Source organism: Salvelinus sp. IW2-2015, linkage group LG11 (assembly GCF_002910315.2).
Source record: "Salvelinus sp. IW2-2015 linkage group LG11, ASM291031v2, whole genome shotgun sequence".
NCBI lineage: Eukaryota > Metazoa > Chordata > Actinopteri > Salmoniformes > Salmonidae > Salvelinus > Salvelinus sp. IW2-2015.
The window spans coordinates 35,454,642-35,472,113 of record NC_036851.1 but is presented as its reverse complement, the minus strand read 5'-3'; the positions used below and the strand labels follow the sequence as shown (position 1 = coordinate 35,472,113).

At 46.3% G+C, this 17,472-nt stretch overlaps 1 pseudogene; it reads right to left on the bottom strand.

Annotated features, from left to right (window-relative positions):
- Positions 1-16,177, bottom strand: part of LOC111970701 (RING finger protein 223-like) — a 22,457-nt pseudogene extending 6,280 nt beyond the window's left edge.
- Between the last annotated feature and the right edge of the window lie 1,295 nt (positions 16,178-17,472).

Sequence of the window (17,472 nt, the reverse complement as noted above, 5' to 3'; positions counted from 1 at the left end):
GGAAACAGTACAAAAGTATCTATATTCACAGTAAAATGGTCCTATATCAACATAACCTGAAAGGCCGCTCAGCAAGGGAGAAGCACTGCTCCAAAACCGCCATAAAAAAAGCCAGACTACGGTTGCAACTGCACAGGGACAAAGATCATACTTTCTGGATGAAACAAAATAGAACTGTTTGGCCATAATGACCATCGTTATGTTTGAGAAAGAGGGGAGGCTTGCAAGCCGAAGAACACCATCCCAACCATGAACGACCGGTGGGTGGCAGCATCATGTTGTGGGGGTGCTTTGCTGCAGGAGGGACTGTGCACTTAACAAATAGATGGATCATGAGGAGGAAAATTATGTGAATATATTGAAAGCAACATCTCAAAACATCAGTCAGGAAGTTAAAGCTTGCGTCAGCAAGGGTCTTCCAAATGGGCAATGACCCCAAGCATACTTCCAAAGTTGTAGCAAAATGACTTAAGAACAACAAAGTCAAGCTATTGGAGTGCCATCACAAAGCCCTGACCTCACTCCTATAGAAAATGTGTGGGCAGAACTGAAAAAAGGGTGTGCGTGCAAGGAGACCTACAAACTGACTCAGTTACACCAGCTCTGTCAGAGGAATGGCCAAAATTCACCCAACTTATTGGGAAGCTTGTGGAAGGCTACTCAAACGTTTGACCCAAGTTAAACAAATTTAAAGCAATGCTAATGCTACCAAATACTAATTGAGTGTATGTAAACTTCTGACCCACTGGGAATGTGATGAAAGAAATAAAAGCTGAAATAAATAATTCTCTCTACTATTATTCTGACATTTCACATTCTTAAAATAAAGTGGTGATCCTAACTAACCTAAGACAGGGATTTTTACTAGGATTAAAGGTCAGGAATTGTGAAAACCTGAGTTTAAATATATTTGGCTAAGGTGTATGTAAACTTCTGACTTCAACTGTAAAGGTCCCACAGTTGACAGTGCATGTCAGAGCAAAAACAAAGCTATGAGGTCAAAGGATTTGTCTGAGACAGGATTGCATTGAAGGTCCAAGAACACAKTGGCATCCATTATTCTTAAATGTAAGACGTTTGGAACCACCAAGACTATTCCTAGAACTGGACGCCCGGCCAAACTGAGCAATAGGGGGAGAAGGAACTTCCTTTGTGGAGATGGGAGAACCTTCCAGAAGGACAACCATCTCTGCAGCACTCCACCAATAAGGCCTTTATGGTAGAGTGGCCAGACGGAGGCCAGTCCTCAGTAAAAGGCACATGACATCCTGCTTGGAGTTTGCCAAAAGGCACCTAAAGGACTCTCAAACCATGAGAAACAAGATTYTCTGGTCAGATGAAACCAAGATTGAACTCTTTGGCCTGAATGCCAAGCGTCACATCTGGAGGAAACCTGGCACCATCCCGACCGTGAAGCATGGTGGTGGCAGCATCATGTTGTGGGGATGTTTTTCAGTAGCAGGGACTGGGAGACTAGTCGGGATCGAGGGAAAGATGAACGATGAAAGTACAGAGAGATCTTTGATGAAAACCTGCTCCAGAGCACTCAGGACCTCAGACTGGGGCGAAGGTTCACCTTCCAACAGGACAACGACTCTAAGCACACAGCAAAGACAACGCAGAGTCTCTTCGGGACAAGTCTCTGAATGTCCTCGAGTGGCCCGGACTTGAACCCGACCGAACATCTTTGGAGAGACTTGAAAATAGCTGTGCAGTGACGCTCCCCATCCAACCGGAGAGCTTGAGAGGATCTGCAAAGAAACTCCCTGAATACAGGTGTGACAAGTTTGTAGCGTCATACCCAAGAAGACTCGAGGCTGTAATCACTGCCAATGGTGCTTCAACAAAGTACTTAGTAAAGGGTCTGAATATTTATGTAAATGTGTTTTTAAGTTTTTTATTTTGTAATAAATTTGCTAAACTTTCCAAATGCACTGTATATGGAAAAAACACATTTTGAAAAGATTGGTGTAAAGAACAGACGACTTTCGGTCGACCAAGATTTTTTTTTAAATTGTCGTGCACAGCCCTAGCATAGATTCTACAAATGTCTGGAACTTCCTGTGTGGAAGCACTCCATGCTTTCAATATACTTTGTATCCCTCATTTACTGAAGTGTTTCCTTTATTTTGGCAATTACCTGTAGAATAGACAGAGGTATTACTCGAGTCGCAACAAAAAATGGAATAGAACGTTGCGGATAAAGTTCGGAAGGAAACACTTTAATGTGTACAACATTTAAAGACTTGCATCACTATACTGAGAGCTTTTCCATTTCTAAAATGACGTATTTGGGTGTTTTTGGAGCCTTTGTTCATGTTTTTTTGGGCCCCTACTACACAACAAGAATGAGAAAGTGATTTGATGTTTCTCAAAAACATGTGAAATCACAAAAAAGGAGTCTGGACCCTTCTATAATATCTCATTTACACAAAAAAATTGAAATTTGGTTCTCAAAAAATAACTTTAACTTTACAGTCTACTTTCTGACTCTCCCTCCCTTCTATCGATAGAGCAACATGAAAAACTAGAACACATCCTTATAAAATGAGGAAGATTATTGCCATCAGTTTTACCAGTGACTGTCAGCTATCAATTTACAGTATGTTTTAGCTTGATAGCAGCTTTAGTCGAATATAAGTTAACGTGCATTACCATATTAGGAAAAAGCTTATTTTATAACTTCTTGCCAGTGCCATTTCACAACAACAAACAGATGGAGGATAGAAACATTTTATCGTTCAGTCCGGAAACCAAACCAAATGAGTAGTATAGTCCTTACCTGCAGGGAGTGGTATTAACCCCTGTTTGGGGTTTTAGGGTGGGTTTCTGTATAGCACTTTGAGATATCAGCTGATGTAAGAAGGGCTATATAAATAAACTTGATTTGAGTAGTAGTATTGATTCAATGTCTTATATTTCTAGAGGGGTTTTCCAGGGGTCAGTAAATGGGACACTGATGGAGCATCGACAGCAATGACATTGCTCTTGTCTTTATTATCCTTCAGGTAATATCTCTGTCACTCTCTCCTCTCTCTGACTCCTTCAGGTAATATCTTAGTCCCCCTTTCCTCTCTCTGATTCCTTGCTCTTTATGAGCTAACAGTCCAGTCTCACCTGCAGTGCTCAGACACTCTGGAGGGGAGAAAGGAGTAGGGAGGGAAATACCAAGGAGGAAGAGACTGGTTTCATGATTTTTTGTTTTTACTAAGACCAAAACAGGCCACGTTAAAATGTGCTTGTGGGCCGCATGTGGCCCATGTGCTGTATGTTTGCGACCCTTACTTTAATACATCACCCAGGGATGTCTACTAAAAACAAAATTCCTTAAAAACAAACAACTCCACCWGTCATCAAAGCCAGAAGGTCATAATTAAGTGAAGTGTTTGGAGGATATTTTGGCACGGGTGTTGTTAGGCCCGAGACGAAGTCGAGGGCTGGCAAACTGTGCTAATACATAGGTTGTGTTCATTTAAACCTGCACTAGGGAAACTTTTAYCTCATGGCCACATGATTGCATTTACATTTGACTATTTTTCGTGTGTATAGATGCGCATTTTAAGATGTGCAGTGGTAGAATGGTGTTGTTGCCATGTGTGGATATGTATAGGAATGTTTGCATATGTATTGAAATTCTGATTTATACATTTATGCTTAATATATTTTGTAAATGTTTAGGAGAGAATAGGGCTCTGAGGTTATATGATAATGTGTATGACGAGGAATAAATGTTTATGATCATGTTAATTCTTTGACACATGCTAGTGAAAATGTTTTGCTTTCTGTTCATTATATTTARCACACATGCATACACAAGTCAATGGACATTTTAAGGTGGATTATATTTGATTGGATGTAATTAACAGGAGCACAGATTCTCTCTAAAATGCAACCTCAAGTCGCTCTCCCTATCCTCTAACCGGGACACCTGTATCAGCTCCTACCTCACCCAGTGCATTCAAAATAGGCAACCTGCCATAAGAAGTGGTTCTTCGGGCTGGATATGGAGTGGGATACAGGCGTTCCCATGGATGGGGACCTCATTTCCTCCACCCTCACTGGTGAACCTAAGCCTGACTCTGCCATAGTTGGGCCCGGCTCTTATGAGATGCAAGCTAATGGAACCTCCACTGTCTCTCAGCCAAGTGCAGCAAGTGCACATCCAGCAGGAGCTAGGCCAAAAGAGGAGCCTGTTTTGGGTGGAAAGAGCCAGATGGGAGACCGCCCCCAGCCCATTTCAGACAATGAGGGTTTCCCCCACATAACCCAATCTCAGAAGAGATTATCCACACAACCACAGCAGCTATATGTGGCAGTCTACCTGGCTCAACACTCTCCATCCAAGCCCTCTCCCTCAGAACCTATGGAGGCCGCAACACAAGAAGGCCTGCCATTTCACCAGTCTCTGGAAGACACCTCACGGAGGAGTTACACTGAGGGATCAAAGCGACGTTCTGTTAAATCGCTCAGATTCACTAAATCATTCCATTCAGGGGGCCACTCTTCATACCGGTCATCTCAGAGCCGTGGGAGTGGAGTCCCATCAGACCCAGTGACTCAAACTGCTGGCCTCAGGAAGCATATGAAGCTTCTTAAACTAGAGCTCAAACTGCAAATCATAGAGGAAACTCAAGCTGACGTAGTGTAGGCGCTTGGACACCCAAACACGACAAGCCTTTGAAGCATGTGAAACCTTAGCCAAGCGGCTAAAAAGAAGGCAGCATCTACGGCAAGCTGAAAGAGATCTGGAGATGGCTCAGATAATCACAGCCTTAGAAAGGAACCAACAGAAAAGCATTGAACCTGACCTAGAGCAAAAACAACAAAGGGTTGAGCCWGACCCCCACCATAGAGTTCATTGCCCTCTTCAACAGCGGGAGGGGCTTACAGGAGCAGTCAGAGCACCACAACCTGTCATGTTGTCATTCTCCTCTGCCAGTGAGGAGTCATAGGTTCAAGATCCATGTCCGGATCAGGAGGAGATGCCAGTACAAGATGAGTCAGAAGTGGGAGGTTTAAGATCTGGATTGATCACRGGATCAGTCACAATCACCGCAATCTCCTTCACCGTCACCTTATCGGCCTCTTCCTACACCAGGGCTGAAACCTCTACCCCGTGCACAGACCCGTGGGGTTCAAAGTCAAACCCCACCACTGCAATCACTCCCAGTAAATTTCTGAACCAACCTCAGCGTTAGTCAACTAGCCATGGAGTCCAAACCCCACTTCAGCCGGTGCTTTCAAGCAGGGTTCTGGACTCACCTCAGACTCCAATGATAACCAGGTGGGATCCAAATTGGTTACCTAGCCCAGCCTTCCCTGCTTAGCTGGGTTCCAAATACACCTCAAACTTCTGGACCACGCTCACCAGAAGGTTGTCAGGTGGCCCAGTCTGGCCCTGGCTCTGATCCATCAGCACATCTATCCTCCCAGCCTTCAGCTTAGCAACTGACAGGGGTGGAGCACCCTGACCCCTTTCTCTCACCATCGCTACCACAGCCAGAAAATGCACCCAACCTAGAACTCCTTGTCGCCTCTGCTTATGGTATACCCAGACCTAAGCTGCCTGCCTTCGACAATGGGAAAGAGAGTGATTTCATCCTCTTGAAGATGGCCCTAGACAGCCTACTAGGTAGCCATGGTCACCTCTCAGAGCAGTACAAGTTTCAAGTGCTCCTGGATTGTCTGAAACTGCTAAGTGCACAGAAACTGGTGAAGTCATACATGTACGACACCAGGCTGGTCCCCATCAAGCCAGTCTGTACTGGCCCTCTGGGGAAACCCTGTCGCTGTCCACACCTTGCTTGGTTGGGCTGTGCAGGATCTGGTAAGCCTGATGCCACAAAGACGTCCAGCAATGCCTGTTCACTGCCATTGCTTCTCCAGCCACTGAACTCCTGAAGAATGTAGAGAAGCTATGGCAAGTGGAGACATTCCTCCATTGAGACAAAAAGGAAGTCACACGTTTCTAACAAGGTCAGTGTGCCTTGAATATCCGGGAGGAAAATTCCCACAATAATCTTGGTGGATAGTGTCCAGAGAGATGCAACTCCTCTACTCCGGGCCCCCAAGAGCCCACAGTTTCATGCTACAAAACAAGCAGTGATTCCTTCCCTTCGTGGCACTTAGTGTCAGTTGCTAAAGAACCCAAGGCTGGCCAAAGTCCAACATCAGGAGATCCAGGAGCTGGTAACCTCAGGCTATGTCACAACTCGCTGAGAAAGGATCTCTGCAATCCTGGTATCTGCCACACCACCTCGCTGAGCAACACACTGGCAAATGCAGACTAGTGTTCAACTGCTCCTATCAGCACAACGGTCAGATCTTGAATGAATGCCTACTACCAGGACAAAACCTTGGCCCTTCCCTGTTTGGCATGCTCCTCCGGTTTAGGCAACACAGTGATTAAGCAGCAATATCAAAGGCATGTTTCACCAGGCACTCCTTCTCCCCTCCGACAAGTCACTCCTCAGGTTCATTTGGACAGGGAAGCAGAGCCCAGCACCTAGCAATGACAGGACCTACCCTTCGAGGCGACATGTAGTCCCTGCTGAGCCATCTGGCCTCCAGAGACATGCTCAGGACCACCATGATGGCAACACTGATGTTCAGGAGTCGGTCGAGCACGCCTTCTATATTGACAACTGTCAAGTCTACCCATGGAGACTGAAGCAAAGTTGTTGGTGGATGGGCTGTGCTGCTTCCTATTAGCCGGGGCGTTTGAGATCAGGCAAGGGGCCAATAACATACCCTCGGTTGTGGAAAACCCTTCTCCAGAAGAGGTCAGAAAGCAGTGAGCTATGGCTCTCCCAAACCACGATCGATCCACAAGAACCAACTCTGGCCAGCCAATATGATCCCTTAGGCTACATCCTTCCTTTCACAACCTGCGCAAAGGTTCTTGTACAGGACCTCGGGCGCAGAAATGGGCTGAGATGGCCCAGTACAGCCTGATTGAAGACCTGGGAGAGTGAGCTCTCAGACCTCTCCATCATAACCATGCTTGGATGCTATGTGCCCCGAAGGGCAGACAACCAGATGGTAGAACGTAAACTGCACACTGTGACTCTTCAGAGCGAGCGTGTGGGGCTGTAGCTTATCTCCGTAGCCAGTACTCCCAAGGCCACATCCGTCCCCAAACGGGCATCTCACTCTCTCATCTGAGTTCAACCTGGCTCCTGGTGAAGAGGACCCTCCAAGGCATCTTCCTGTGGTGTGCAAGACCACTCCATATTGTCATTCTAGTGTTCCAACAGATGGCAAACCATACCTCCAATTGCCATTCAGGCACGTCACCCTCCTCTAGAACCACCACCCATGGGGCGGCAGTACCACTCCCCATCACCATCCTCSTGCCTGATCAGACCCAATAACTCCCAACTTGCTCCTCATGGGGTGGCGCGACAGGTCTCTGCCCCAAGTTTTCTATGCTGACAGTGGTCTTGTTAGTCGACAGTGCTGGTGCCATAGCAATCCTGGCTGGCTGACCACTTCTGAGCCAACATCAAACCCTACCTCAGACCGGTGCCCCGTCTGATTCCCCTGCATGAGGTCAAAGATGACCCAGATCAAACCAAGCTGCTTGGAGAGCCTTTGAGGAGCAAAGCCAGCAGAGACAGCTTTTTGGGGCAGCTGTAGAAAAGGCTCTAATTTAATTGGTTCATTTAATTGCAAATTGCAGGTACCTCTGAGCCATAGAGATCCCAACGTATCTGTCTTCAATAGCGCTGCCCATGTTATACAGGTGTTTGGGCACTAGAGATCTCTATACATCCAATTTCCTTTGCTCATCGTCACTACAACTTGATTGGAGTACACCTGTGGACAATTCAAATGCTTGGACATGATTTAGAAACACACCTGTCTATACAAGGTCCCACAGTTGTCAGAGCAGAAACCATATCATGGAAGTTCAAAGAAACTTTCCATAGAACTCCGAGATAGAATTGTGATGAGGCATATTCGGGGAAGGGTATAAAACATTTCTAGAGTGTTACATTCCCAAGAGCACAGTGGTCTCCATCAATGGGAAATGGGAAAAAAATATGGAACTGCCTAGAGCTAACCATCTGACCAAACTGAGCAACCAGGCAAGAAGGACCTTGGTCAGGGAGGTGACCAAGAACCMAATGATGACTGACAGAACTACAGACTTACAGACTATCTTGGCTGAGATGGGAGAACCTGCCATAAGAACAACAGTCTCTACAGCACTTCATCAATCTGACCTTTATGGGAGAGTGGCCAGACGGAAGCCTCTCCTGAGAAAAAAGGCACATGACCACATACCTGGAGTTTGTAAAAAGGCAAGATTGTGGTCTGATGAGACAAAAATGCAGTGGTGTAAAGTACTTAAGTAGAAATATGTTAAAGTACTACTTAAGTAGTTTTTTGGGGGGTATCTGTGCTTTACTACATTTTTTAAAACTTTTACTTCACTACATTCCAAAAGAAAATAATGCTGTTTTACTCCATACATTTTCCCTGACACCCAAAAGTACTCGTTACATTTTGAATACTTACCAGGACAGGAACATGGTCAAATTCACACACTTACAGTATCAAAGAACATCCACAGTCATCCTTATTGCCTCTGATCTGGCGGACTCACTAAACACAAATGCTTCGTTTGTAAATAATGTCTGAGTGTGCCCCTGGCTATCCGTAAAATGGTAATAACATTTTTWAAATGGTGTCGTCTGGTTTGCTTAATATAAAGAATTTGAAATTATTTCTACTTTTGATACTTAAATATATTTTAGCAATTAAATGTACTTTTGATACTTAAGTATATTTAAACCAAATACTTTTAGACTTTTACTCATAGTATTTTACTGGGTGACTTTCACTTGAGTCATTTTCTATTAAGGTATCTGTACTTTTACTCAAGTATGACAATTGGGTACTTTTTCTGTAACTAATTGGCCTGAAAGCAAAACCAATAACGTAAACTCACTCACTTTTGTACATCGCCTTGGTCCGTACAATTGACCTTATTTTAGCGCCCCAAAAACGTAATACTTCCAGATCAACTGTAATGTCAATACCATTGTAAAGAACAATTTCTCCCCTTTCCAACAAAATCAATGACATGACCTCCACGCTGCTCATTTCTGCATGATTCAAGAAGGCAATGAGCTCCGTCTGGTCTTTTTAAAAATGGCAGGTGGGGAAGCGAAACTAATGCGTGATAGTGAGAAGGAGAGATGTCGTGTGGGAAAACGGCTTTTTTTTCACTCGATCTGTCCAACTTTTCACCTTATCGCCTCTAAAATGTAAATAAAACACTATAAAGAGTTTATATAATGTGTCATTACATACCTATTTGAAGGTTTGTGTCGAATTTGAATCGGGTTTTTAGGGCGGTGCTAAAGTGATCTTCAGAAGTAAATATTGTCTTTTGAGAGTCATGATCGCTTGTAGTGACGACGCAAAAAATTACTAGGTATCCCYCTTACCACCGTCACTGTCCATTTCTTGTTTTTAAACAATGAGAGAAGTCCTACACCTGGTGGAGAGAGATTGTAAGACAGAAATAGTTGTTTTATGCGTGCTGTACGTTACGGCATGACACGTCACGATGTAACGGAGGGTCAGTTTTTTTCAACTTTTCTCCAATACTATAGATCCATTACCATGTCGATCAACGCTTGAATAGAAACATAGTTCACACCCCAGATTTTGAAGTCAACACAGTCGCTACAGTCCCATTAGTTTTCTTTGCAGCCTCGTTTGAATGTCGCGGTTGCGCACATTTGTACGGAATGGGGTGAGTTTACGTTATATGTCTGGAGAAAACTAGGCACAGCTCATGACCGGCCTCACACCATCCCTACCGTGAAGCATGTTAGTGGCAGCATCATGCTATGGGGATGCTTTTCACCGGCAGGGACTGGGAGACTGGTAAGGATAGGGGGAACAAGGGATGGAGCTAAATACAGGCAGATCCTTCATGCTTCAGAGTGCAAATGACAGACTGGGGCAAACATTTACGTTACAGGACAATGACCCCAAGCACACAGCCAAAGCAATGCTGGAATGGCTTAAGAGCTTGAGAAAATCTACAAGGAAGAATGGGGGGAAGAAAAAAAATCAGATACAGAAGCAGATACAGACATACCTAAGACAACTCAAAGCTTTAATCGCGGCCAAAGGTACTTCTACACAGTATTGACTCAGACATTTACATAAGTTCACACCCCTGTTTCATTTTCAATAAATTTGCAACAATTTCTAAACATGTTTTCACTTTTTCATGATGGGGTATTGTGTGTAGATGGGTGAGAATCCATTTTGATTCAGGCTGTAACAACAATGTGGAATAAAGGGCATGAATACTTTCTGAAGGCGGTACATATTCAGCGGGCCTTAAGGTAACAGTGAGGCATGAATGTCTGTCTGTGAAATGACAAACTCCAACATGTCTATACACTAGCAGTTTAGCAAGCTTAAATTGACATTGAAAAACAACCTGGCGTGTGAACAAAACTATATAAATAGCCAAGAAACGAGGACAAAGTTACACTTTTTAGTAGACTTTTAGGATAAATTCAATGTTTGTGCGTTTCAGACTCTTTCACCACTTCACTCACAGTGCACAACACTGAGGTACAGTGCATTTGGAAAGTATTCAGAACCCTTCGCAACATTTCGTTACGTTGCAGCCGTATTGCTAATAAAATACTTTTTTTWATGTATTCAGACCCTTTACTATGAGACTCGAAATTGAGCTCAGGTGCATCCTGTTTCCATTGATCATCCTTGATGTTTCTACAACTTGGAGTCCACCTGTGGTAAATTCAATTGATTAGACATGGTTTGGAAAGGCACACACCTGTCTATATAAGGTCCCACAGTTCACAGTGCATGTCAGAGCAAAAACCAAGCCATAAGGTCGTAGGAATTGTCCGTAAAGCTCCGAGACAGGATTGTGTCAAGGCATACAGTGCCTTGCAAAAGTATTCATCCCCCTTGGCGTTTTTCCTGTTTTGTTGCATTACAACCTGTAATTTAAATGGATTTTTATTTGGATTTCATGTAATGGACAAACACAAAATAGTCCAAATTAGTGAAGTGAAAAAAATAATTGTTTCAACTCCCCCCCCCCAAAACAAACGGAGAAGTGGTGCGTGCATATGTATTCACCCCCTTTGCTATGAAGCCCCTAAATAAGATCTGGAAGCAACCATTTACCTTCAGAAGTCACATAATTAGTTAAAGTTCACCTGTGTGCAATCTAAGTTTCACATGATCTCAGTATATGATCTGCAAGCGGCACCATGAAGACCAAGGAGCTCTCCGAACAGGTCAGGGACAAAGTTGTGGAGAAGTACAGATCGGGGTTGGGTTATAAAAAATCTGAAACTTTGAACATCCCACAGAGCACCATTTTAAATCCATTATTAAAAAATTGAAATAATATATCACCACGGCCACCCACCAAAATCCAACTATAACACTTTCCGTCAAGATAGAACTGCCAAAGGGGGAGGAGTTGCAATCTACTGCAGAGATAGCCTGCAAAGTTCTGTCATACTTTCCAGGTCTATGCCCAAACAGTTCGAACTTCTAATTTTAAAAATTAATCTCTCCAGAAATAAGTCTCTCACTGTTGCCGCCTGCTACCGACCCCCCTCAGCTCCCAGCTGTGCCCTGGACACCCCCGGACACCATCTGTGAATTGATCGCTCCCCATCTAGCTTCAGAGTTTGTTCTGTTAGGTGACCTAAACTGGGATATGCTTAACACCCCGGCAGTCCTACAATCCAAGCTTGATGCCCTCAATCTCACACAAATCACAAGGAACCCACCAGGTACAACCCTAAATCCGTAAACATGGGCACCCTAATAGACATTATCCTGACCAACCTGCCCTCCAAATACACTCTGCTGTCTTCAATCAAGATCTCAGTGATCACTGCCTCATTGCCTGTATCCGCCACGGGTCCGCGGTCAAACGACCACCCCTCATCACTGTCAAACGCTCCCTAAAACACTTCTGCGAGCAGGCCTTTCTAATCGACCTGGCCCGGGTTCCCTGGAAGGATATTGACCTCATCCCGTCAGTTGAGGATGCCTGGTCATTCTTTTAAATGTTACTTCCTCACCATATTAGACAAGCATGCTCCGTTCAAAAAATGCAGAACCAAGAACAGATATAGCCCCTGGTTCACTCCAGACTCGACTGCCCTCGACCAGCACAAAAACATCCTGTGGCGAACTGCAATAGCATCGAAGAGCCCCGCGATATGCAACTGTTCAGGGAAGTCAGGAACCAATACACGCAGTCAGTCAGGAAAGCAAAGGCCAGCTTTTTCAAGCAGAAATTTGCATCCTGTAGCTCTAACTCCAAAAAGTTCTGGGATACTGTAAAGTCCATGGAGAACAAGAGCACCTCCTCCCAGCTGCCAATGCACTGAGGCTAGTAACACGGTCACCACCGATAAATCCGTGATAATCGAAGACTTCAACAAGCATTTCTCAATGGCTGCCATGCCTTCCTCCTGGCGACTCCAACCTTGGCAACAGCCCGCCCCCTCCGCTGCTACTCGCCCAAGCCTCCCCAGCTTCTCCTTTACCCAAATCCAGATAGCAGATGTTCTGAAAGAGCTGGAAAACCTGGACCCATACAAATCAGCTGGGCTTGACAATCTGGACCCCCTATTTCTGAAACTGTCCGCCGCCATTGTCGCACCCCCTATCACCAGCCTGTTCAACCTCTCCTTCGTATCATCTGAGATCCCCAAGGATTGGAAAGCTGCCGCGGTCATCCCCTCTTCAAAGGGGAGACACCCTGGACCCAAACTGTTTACAGACCTATATCCATCCTGCCCTGCCTATCTAAGGTCTTCGAAAGCCAAGTCAACAAACAGATCACTGACCATCTCGAATCCCACCGTACCTTCTCCGCTGTGCAATCCGGTTTCCGAGCCGGTCATGGGTGCACCTCAGCCACGCTCAAGGTACTAAACGATATCATAACCGCCATCGATAAAAGACATTACTGTGCAGCCGTCTTCACGACCTGGCCAAGGCTTTCGACTCTGTCAATCACCATATTCTTATCGGCAGACTCAGTAGCCTCGGTTTTTCTAATGACTGCCTTGCCTGGTTCACCAACTACTTTGCAGACAGAGTTTCAGTGTGTCAAATCGGAGGGCATGTTGTCCGGTCCTCTGGCAGTCTCTATGGGGGTACCACAGGGTCATTCTCGGCCGACTCTTTTCTCTGTATACATCAATGATGTTGCTCTTGCTGCGGGCGATTCCCTGATCCACCTCTACGCAGACGACACCATTCTATATACTTCCGCCCTTCCTTGGACACTGTACTATCTAACCTCCAAACGAGCTTCAATGCCATACAACACTCCTTCCGTGGCCTCCAACTGCTCTTAAACGCTAGTAAAACCAAATGCATGCTTTTCAACCGTTCGCTGCCTGCACCCGCACGCCCGACTAGCATCACCACCCTGGACGGTTCCGACCTAGAATATGTGGACATCTATAAGTACCTAGTGTCTGGCTAGACTGCAAACTCTCCTTCCAGACTCATATCAAACATCTCCAATCCAAAATCAAAGCAAGAATCGGCTTTCTATTCCGCAACAAAGCCTCCTTCACTCACGCCGCAAACTTACCCTAGTAAAACTGACTATCCTACCGATCCTCGACTTCGGCGATGTCATCTACAAAATAGCTTCCAATACTCTACTCAGCAAACTGGATGCAGTTTATCACAGTGCCATTCGTTTGTTACTAAAGCACCTTATACGACCCACCACTGCGACCTGTATGCCCTAGTCGGCTGGCCCTCGCTACATGTTCGTCGTCAGACCCACTGGCTCCAGGTCATCTACAAGGCTATGCTAGGTAAAGTGCCGCCTTATCTCAGTTCACTGGTCACGATGGCTACACCCACCTGCAACACGCGCTCCAGCAGGTGTATCTCACTGATCATCCCTAAAGCCAAAACCTCATTTGGACGCCTTTCCTTCCAGTTCTCTGCTGCCTGCGACTGAACGAATTGCAAAAATCTCTGAAGTTGGAGACTTTTATCTCCCTCAACAACTTTAAAAATCTGCTATCCGAGCAGCTAACCGATCGCTGCAGCTGTACATAGTCCATCTGTAAACTACCCACCAATTTACCTACCTCACCCCCATACTGCTTTTATTTATTTACTTTTCTGCTCTTTTGCACACCAGTATCTCTTCTTGCACATGACATCTGATGATTATCACTCCAGTGTTAATCTGCTAAATTGTAATTATTCGATTTATTGCCTACCTCATGCCTTTTGCACACATTGTATATAGATTCTCTTTTTTTTTCTACCATGTTATTGACTTGTTTATTGTTTACTCCATGTGTAACTCTGTGTTGTCTGTTCACACTGCTATGCTTTATCTTGGCCAGGTCGCAGTTGCAAATGAGAACTTGTTCTCAACTAGCCTACCTGGTTAAATAAAGGTGAAAAAAAAAAAAGAAAAAAAAGAAAAGAAAAAAGGATGGCATTATTCAGAGAAGCAACAAAGAGACCAAAGATAACCCTGAAGGAGCTGCAAAGCTCCACAGCCGAGATTGGAGTATCTGTCCATAGACCACCTTTAAGCCGTACACTCCACAGAGCTGGCTTTATGGAAGAGTGGCCAGAACAAACCATTGCTTAAAGAAAAAAATAAGCAAACACGTTTGGTGTTTTGCCAAAAGGCATGTGGTAGACTCCCCAAACATATGGAAGAAGCTACTCTGGTCAGATGAGACTGAAATTGAGCTTTTTGGCCATCAAGGAAAATGCTATGTCTGGTGCAAACCCAACACCTCTCATCAGCCAGAGAACACCATCCCCACAGTGAAGCATGGTGGTGGCAGCATCATGGTGTGGGATGTTTTTCATCGGCAGGGGTTGGGAAACTGGTCAGAACTGAAGGAATGATGGATGGCGCTAAATACAGGGAAATTCTTTGGGAAACCTGTTTCAGTCTTCTAGAGATTTGAGACAGGTACGAGGGTTCACCTCCAGCAGGCCAATGACCCTAAGCATACTGCTAAAGCAACACTCAAGTGGTTTAAGGGGAAACATTTAAATGTCTTGGAATGGCCTAGTCAAAGCCCAGACCTCAATCCAATTGAGAATCTGTGGTATGACTTAGAATTGCTGTACACCAGCGGAACCCATCCAACTTGAAGGAGCTAGGAGCAGTTTTGCCTTGAAGAATGTGCAAAATCCCAGTGGCTAGATGTGCCAAGCTTATAGAGACATACCCAAGAGACTTGCAGCTGTAAATTCTGCAAAAGGTGGCTCTATAAAGTATTGATTTGGGGGGGGGGGTGAATAGTTATGCACGCTCAAGTTCTGTTTTTTTATCTTGTTTGTTCACAAAATATTTTGCATCTTCAAAGTGGTAGGCATGTTGTGTAAATCAAATGATACAACCCCCCCCAAAGAAATTTTAATTCCAGGTTGTAAAAGGCAAACAAAATAGGAAAAACTGTAGATCTGGGAAGGGTTACCAAACATTTCTGCACCATTGAACGTCCCAAGAATACAGTGGCCTCCATTTTAAAATAAAATAATTTTGGAACCAACAAAATATCCTAAGCTGGCTGCCCATACCAAGCTGAGCAATCGGGGGGGAGCTGGTTTGTAACGGCAGCCTTCCTCCTCTTCACGAGAAGAGAAGGTGTAGCAGGGATCGGACCAACACGCAGCGTAGCCAGTGCTCAACATGTTTAATAAATGAAACTGTGAACACTTAACAAAATACAAAAATAACAAACGTGGCAAACCGAAACAGTCCTCTCTGTGAAACGAACACAAAGACAGGAAACAACCACCCACAAACCCCAACACAAAAACAAGCCACCTAAATATGATTCCCAATCAGAGACAACACAAAACACCTGCCTCTGATTGAGAACCATATTAGGCCAAACATAGAAACAGACAAACTAGACACACAACATAGAATGCCCACCCAGCTCACGTCCTGACCAACACTAAAACAAGTAAACCACACCAAGAACTATGGCAGAACGTGACAGTACCCCCCTCCTGAGGTGCGGACTCCGAACGCACCACCTAAAACTCTAGGGAGAGGGTCTGGGTGGGCATCTGTCCGCCGGTGGCGGCTCCGGCCGCTGGACGAGATCCCGCTCCCATTGTCTTTTCCCATCCTTACGTCCTTTGAGTGGCGACCCTCGCCGCCGACCTTGGCCTAGGAACCTTCACAAAGTCCCCACTAGACTGAGAAACTCCTCGCGACTGAGCGGACAGCTCATGACAGAGAGTAGCTTATGACAGAGAGTAGCTTAAGACAGAGAGGGTTAGCTAAGACAGAGAGTAGCTTAAGACAGAGAGGTAGCTCAGGACAGAGGGGCAGCTCCGGACAGAGAGGCAGCTCTGGACTTGAAGGGGCGCAGCTCCGCGACTAATGGCAGCTCCCGACTGAATGGCAGCTCATGACTAGGCAGCTCCATGACTGGAGGCCAGCTAGACTAGCGGGGCGCTCTGCAGCTCCTGACTGCGGCGGCTCCGGCAGCTCCTGACTGGCGGGCGCTCTATCAGCTCCTGACTGGCGCGGCTCTGGCATCTCCTGACTGGCGGGCGGCTCTGCATCTCCTGACTGGCTGGCGGCTCTGCAGCTCCTGACTGACGGACGCTCTAGCGGCTCCTGACTGAACGGCGGCTCCCATACTAAAGCAGCTCATGACTAGAGGGACAAAGCTCATGACTGGGAGCGGCAGCTCATGACTGGAGGGCAGCTCAATGACTGAGGGAGCTCATGACTGGGGGCAGCTCATGACTGCAGAGGGCAGCTCATGACTGTTGAGGGCAGCTCATGACTGGAGGGCAGCTCATGACTGGAGGCAAGCTCATGTGAGAGGGCAGCTCATGACTGGCGGGCGGCTCCGGCAAGCCTCCTGACTGGGCGGCGGCTCCGGCAGCTCCTGGACTGGCGGCGCGGCTCCGGCAGCTCCTGACTGGCGGCGCGTCCTGGCAGCTCCTGACTGGCGGCGGCTCTATCAGCTCCTGACTGGCGGGCGGCTTTGGCAGCTCCTGACTCTGGTGGCGGCTTCTGGCAGCTCCTGACTGACGGGACGGCTCTTAGCGGCTTCCTGAATGACGGGCGGCTCTAATGGCTTGGACAGACGGGCGGCTCTGACGGCTCGGGATAGACGGGCGGCTCAGATGGCGCTGGGCAGACGGACGGCTCAGATGGCGCTGGGCAGACGGACGGCTCAGATGGCCTGGGCAGGCAGGCAGCTCAGATGGCGCTGGGGCAGCAGGCAGCTAGATGGCGCTGGGCAGACAGGCAGCTCAGATGGCTGGGCAGACAGGCAGCTCAGACGGTGGCTGGGCAGGCAGGCAGCGCAGATGGCGCTGGGCAGGCGGGCAGCTCAGACCTGCTTGAGCGCGACCAGTAGGCCTGGTGCGTGTTGCCGGAACCTGGTGGTAATCCTCCTCCGG